Genomic DNA, 5,899 nt, shown 5'->3' with positions numbered 1-5,899 from the left:
GGTAATTGGCCAGGGTGGATTTGTTTGGATTTTCTTGTGTACAGAACATATGTGGGCAACTTTCCACATTGCCGGGTAGATACCACTATTGTAACTGCACTGGAACAGCTTGGCTAAGGGAGCGGCAAGTTGTGGAGCACAAGTCTTCAGTACTATTGCCGGAATGTTGTCAGGGCCTGTAGCCTTTGCAGCATCCAGTGTCTCCAACCATTTCCTGATATCACGTGGAGTGAACTGAATTGACTGAAGACTGGTATCAGTAATGCTGGGAACGAGGAGGCTGATATAGATCATTCACTCAGCACTTCTGGCTGAAATTGCTGCGAATGCTTCAGCCTTATCTTTTGCACTGATGTGCTGGGTTCTTCCAACACTGAAGATGGGGATATTTGTGGAGCCTCCTCCTCCAGTCACAATTGGATGCAGCAGGACTGCAGAGCTTAGATCTGATCCATTGGCTGTGGGATTGCTTAGCTCAGTCTAGAGCAACACTCTCCCAACTTTATACCACTGTGCCACCGCCTCTGGTAGGTCTGTCCTGCCGATGGGACAGGACATATCCAGGCATGGTGATGGTGGAGTCTGGGACATTGTCTGAAAGGTATGATTCTGCGAGTATGGCTATGTCAGGTTGTTGTTTAACTAGTCTGTGAGACAGCTCTCCCAATTTTGGCACCAGCCCCCTCAGATGTTAGTGAGGACAACTTTGCTGGGTCAGCAGGGCCGTTTCTACTGTTGTCTTTTCCGGTCCCTAGGTCAATGCCAGATGATCCGTCCAGTTTCATTTCTTTGAGACTTTGTAGCGAGTGACAACTGAGTGGCTTGCTAGGCCATTTCAGAGGGCAACTGAGAGTCAGCCACATCGCTGTGGATCTGGAGTCACATGTAGGCCAGACCAGGTGAGGTGGCAGATTTCTTTCCCTGAAGGAACCAGATGCGTTTTTCTGACAATCAGCAATGATTTCATGGTGATCAGTAGATTCTTAATTCCAGACTTTTTTTTTTTTAAATTAGTGGATTCAAATTCCACCATCTGCCGTGGTGGGATTCGAATCCAGGTCCCCGAACATTAGCTGGGTTTCTGGATTAATGGTCTCGCAATAATAACACTAGGCCATCGTCTACCCCTAATGGATGTCAGTAGTATGGAAAATATCGAAATTTCTCATAAAGGATGTGATAACAGAACTCACAAAATTGGACACAAATAGCAAGAACTGCTGATGCTGGAGTCAGAGATAACAAAGTGTGGAGCTGGAGGAACACAGCAGGCCAGGCAGCATCAGAGGGTCCCAACACAAAACATCAACTTTCCTGTTCCTCTGATGCTGCTTGGCCTGTTGTGTTTCTCCAGCTCCACACTTCGCTATCACAAAATTGGACAATTGTTTTTAAGGTTATCTGCAATTTACTAATTATATCTTCTACATTCACATTCAAGTTGTTAACACACATAACGAACAGCATTAACCGTGGTACACCATTAGTCATAGGTTTCCAATCACAAAAATATTTCTACCATCACCCCTGTCCTTATTTGTAAGCCAACTTTGGATCCAGTTTGACAACTTGCCTTGGATCCAATGGGCTCTTATTTTTTGGACCAACCTTTCATATGGTACCTCGTCAAAGACTTACTGAACTCCATGCAAACTACATCAACGGCACTGCCCTCATCAATATATTGTACAGCAATCAGCACTTATGCTGCCATTCCCACATGCGGCTGCAAAACTTTAGCCGGTCTGTGGCAAAACAGAAACTATTATTTAGAAGAAAACTGGTATTCCTTCTCCAAGTACAACATACCTCAAAGAAAACCAGCTTATTGTGGAGAACAGGGAAATGGCAGAAAATCTAAATAATTACTTTGTGTCCTGAGACAGAAAGACACACAAAACTGCCAGACATACAAAGCAACCAATGCACACGTTAAACTGAAGAGCTGAAAGAAATTAGCATTAGTGAAGAGGTATTGGAATGTTAACTAGATTGAAGGTTCTAAATCTCTGAACCAATGAACCACCCACAGAGCGTTGAAGGAGATGGCTATAGAGATACATTGGTTATCTTTCATAATTCTGTAGATTCCAGAAAGGCCCTTGCAGACTGTAAAGAAGCAAATGTAACTATACTATTTAAGAAAGGAGGAAGGGGAGGACAGAGAAGTACAGACCTGTTCGTTGGATGTCAGTAATATGGAAAATATTGCAATTTCTCATACATGATGCGATAATGGAACTCACAAAATTGGACAATTGTTTTCAAGGTTAATATGAAAATATGAAAGGGAATTAATATTTGACAAATGACGAACAGCAGTCCTTTAAGGCATCAGGGCAGGTGGATAAAGTGGTTAAGATGACATATGGTATATTTGCCTTTATTAGTCGAGGCACAGAGTTTAACAGAAGGGAGATTATGCTGGAACTATATGAGATGTTGGTTAGGCCACAGCTCAAGTATTGTGTGCAGTACTTGAATCCACAGAGGGTCGGGAGAGCACTGGAGAAGATGCAGAGGAGGTTTACCAGGATATTGCCTGGGCTGGAGGGTTTCAGTTACGAAGGCAGATTGGGCATAATGGGGTTGTTTTCCTTAGAGCAAAGGAGATTGAGAGGCACCATGATTGATACGTATAATCTTATGAGAGACATAGATAAGAATAAAATTTTTCCCTTGATGGAGGGATCAGTGACGAGGGGACAAATTTAAGGTAACGGACAGAAGGTTTAGAGGGAATGAGAGGAAAATTTATTTCACCCAAGCAGTGGTGGGAATCTGGAACTCTCTGCTTGCAAGGGTGGCAAAGGCAGAAACCCTCATAACATTTAGAGGTTCACTTGCAACACCAAGGTATTCAAAGCTATGGGCCTAATGCTGGAAAGTGTGATTAGAATAGTTAGGTGGTTGTTTTTGATCAGCTTGGACACCATGGGTCTAAGGGCTTTTTTCTGTGCTATAGATTGCCATGTCTCCACGTTACTATTTTTTCCCTGATTCATTCACAGGATAAGAGCATCGCTGGCAAGGCAGCATTTATTGCCCATCGCTAATTGCCGAGAGGGCATTTAAGAGCCAACCACATTACTGTGGGTCTGGAGTCACATGCAGGCCAGACCAGATAAGGATGACAGTTTCCTTCCCTAAAGAACATTAGTGAACCAGATGGGTTTTTCCCCCGACGATCGACAATGAATTCACAGTCGTCATTAGATTCTTAATTCCAGATATTTATTGAATTCAAATTTCACCTGCCGTGGCAGGATTTGAACATGGTCTCCAGAACATTATCTGGGTGTCTGGAGTAACAGACCAGTGATAATACCACAAGGTCGTTGCCTCCCCACTTGTAGTATAGACAAAGGAGAACCACTGAATGTGGTATACATGGATTTGCAGAAGATTTTTGATAAAGTTCCACACATAAGGACAGTCAACTCAGTTAGTTGGATGGCTGGTTTGTGATGCAGAGTGGCACCCATAGCATGGGCTCAATTCCTGTATCAGCTGAGGTCATCATAAAGGTTACCACTTTCTCAACCACACGTCTTGCATGAGGCAGCATGACCCTCAGGTTAAATCACCACCAGTCACGTCTCTCTCTCTCTAACGAGAGAGCAGCCCTCTGGGACTATGGAAACTTTTAGACAGGAGGATGGTGGATAAAATTAGAGTGCAGAGTTTTTTTTTAAATTGGAGGGAGGGGAAAGAGAGAGAAAAGCGAGAGTGTATCAGTATGGATTAAGAATCAAGAATTAATAATGGTTAATAGACAGAAAACAGAGAGCACGGATAAACAGGTCATTCTCAGAATGGGAGGCTGTTGCTAATGATGTATCTTGTGCATCAGTGTAAGGGCCACAACAGTTCATAATTTATATAAAATCATTTGAATGTCCAGTTCACTTTCTGTTTTTCAAAATTTGCTGATACATAGCTAAGCCAGAACATCAATTAAGAGGAAGATGAAGTGGGCTTTAAGCAGACTTGGACAGATTAAGTGAATGGGCTAAAACTAGTAGATGGCCTATCATGGGAATAAGTGTGAAGTTATCCAGTACGGATGACATTATTAACTGTGGTAGAAACAAAAACTAAAATGTTTCTTATGTGGTGAGAGGTTATGAAGTGCTGTCCAAAGGGACGCGGATGTCTTCACTTATTAAAAGCTAGCTTGTATAGAGGCTTAGTGAGATCACACCTGGAGTACACTGTATGGTTTCAATCTCCTTATCCAAGGATGGTATGCAAAGCAGGCTTCACCAATTTGATCCCTGGGATGCAGGAATGTCACAGAATCATAGAATGCTACAGCACAGAGACAGGCTCTTCAGACCAACTGAACCATGCCTACCAAAACGTCCATCCACACTTAGCCCATTTCCCTGCACTTGGCTCATATCCTTCTAAACCTTTTCTATCCCTGTATTCATCCAAATGCCTTTTAAATGTTGTTAATGTATCCGCCGCAATAACTTCTGCTGGCAGCTCATTCCATACGCGTACTACCCGGTGTATAAAATCGTTGCTCCTCAGGTTCCCATGTACTCCTTCCCCTCTTACCTTGAACCGATGCCCTCTCGTCCTCCATTCCCTAACCCTGGGAAAAAGACTGAGTGCATTCATCCTATCCGTACCTCTCATGATGTTATACACTTCTATAAAATCCCCACCCCTCCGCCTCAGTCTCCTGTGCTCTACAGAAAAATGTCCTGCTTGTCTAACCTCTCCCTATAACTCAGTCCCTTGAGTACTGGCAACATCCTTGCAAATTTCTTCTGCACTCTTTCCAGTTTAATTACATCCTTCCTATAGCAAGGTGACCAAAACTGAATACAATACTCCAACTGGGGCCTCATCAATGACCTGCACAACTGCAACATAACTTCCCAATTTCTATACACAATGTCCTGACTGATGAAGGCCAGTGTGCCAAAAGCCTTCTTCACTGCCTTGTCTACCTGTGACTCCACTTTCAGAGAATCGTGCACCTGAACTCCAAGATCCTTCTGTTCCACTACACTCCTTGAAGCCCTACCATTCACCATGAAACTCCTACCTTGATTTGACTTTCCAAAATGCAACACCTGGCACTTATCTATGTTAATCTCCATTTGCCATTTCTTAGCCTACTTCCCCAGTTGATCAAGATCCTGCTGCAATTTCTGATAACCTTACTCACTGCCTACGATACCACCTATTTTAATGTCATCCGCAAATTTATTAACCTTGCCTTGTATATTCTCATCCAAATCGTTGATATAGATAACAAACAGCAATAGGCCCAGCAGCGACCCCTGAGACACACCACTAGTCAAAGGCCTCCAGTCCGTCAAGCATCCTTCCACTATTACAAGCATCCTTCCACTATTACTCTCTGCTTCCTAACATCGGCCAAATGAGTATCCAATTTGCCAACTCTCCCTGGATTCCACGTGATCTAGCCTTCCAGAGCAGCTTACCATGTGGAATCTTATCAAAGGTCCTACTAAAATCCATATAGACAACGTATACTGCCCTGCCCTCATCAACCTTCCTGGTCACTTCTTCAAAGAACTCTAACAAATTTGTGAGGCATGATCTCTCATGCACAAAGCCATGCTGACTTTTTTTTTTCCTTTATTTGTAACGAGATGAGGGGCGTCACTGGCTAGGCAGCATTTATTGCCCATCCCCAGTTACCCAGAGGGCAGTTCAGAGTCAACCACATGGGTCTGGAGTCACATGTCGGCCAGACCAGGTAAGGATGGCAGTTTCCTTCCCTCAAGGACATTAGTGAACCAGATGGGTTTTTCCAACAATCGACAATGGATTCATGGTTATCATTAGATTCTTAATTCCAGATATTTTATTGAATTCAAATTTCGCTACCTGCCATGGCAGGATTTGAACTCCA

This window comes from Rhincodon typus, chromosome 8 (genome assembly GCF_021869965.1).
Source record: "Rhincodon typus isolate 14 chromosome 8, sRhiTyp1.1, whole genome shotgun sequence".
NCBI lineage: Eukaryota > Metazoa > Chordata > Chondrichthyes > Orectolobiformes > Rhincodontidae > Rhincodon > Rhincodon typus.
Note: the sequence above shows the minus strand (reverse complement) of the source record.